Below are 375 nucleotides of genomic sequence, written 5' to 3'. Positions count from 1 at the left end.
AAAAAAAAAAAAAAAAAACAAAAATGTACGTACAATCGTACGGGTAATGCAACACCCCGTTCAGAATGGCTTTCAGGATGGGTAACTTTTCGCTCATTTTCCGGCTGGTGACGAACACTTCGCGTTCCGAAAAGAAAAAAAAAAAAAACACCGTCCGGGGAACGGCAGTTTCGTTCGCGTCCTGACGACGTTCGTCTTAACGTTGCGACGACTACGACATTTTTCGTGCGCTGCGCAAACGGATCACGGGTAACGGCGCGGGCGAGATCATCGAGCGCACAACACTGCGGCACGCGGGCTGCGACGACGACGACGACAGCATTTCCCGGACGACCGTACGCGCGCGGTCACGATCACAATGAGCGCGTTTCACGG

The sequence above is a fragment of the Sipha flava genome, unplaced genomic scaffold, assembly GCF_003268045.1.
Source record: "Sipha flava isolate LNK unplaced genomic scaffold, YSA_version1 17177_pilon_pilon, whole genome shotgun sequence".
Taxonomy (NCBI): domain Eukaryota; kingdom Metazoa; phylum Arthropoda; class Insecta; order Hemiptera; family Aphididae; genus Sipha; species Sipha flava.
This window is presented reverse-complemented; position numbering follows the sequence as displayed.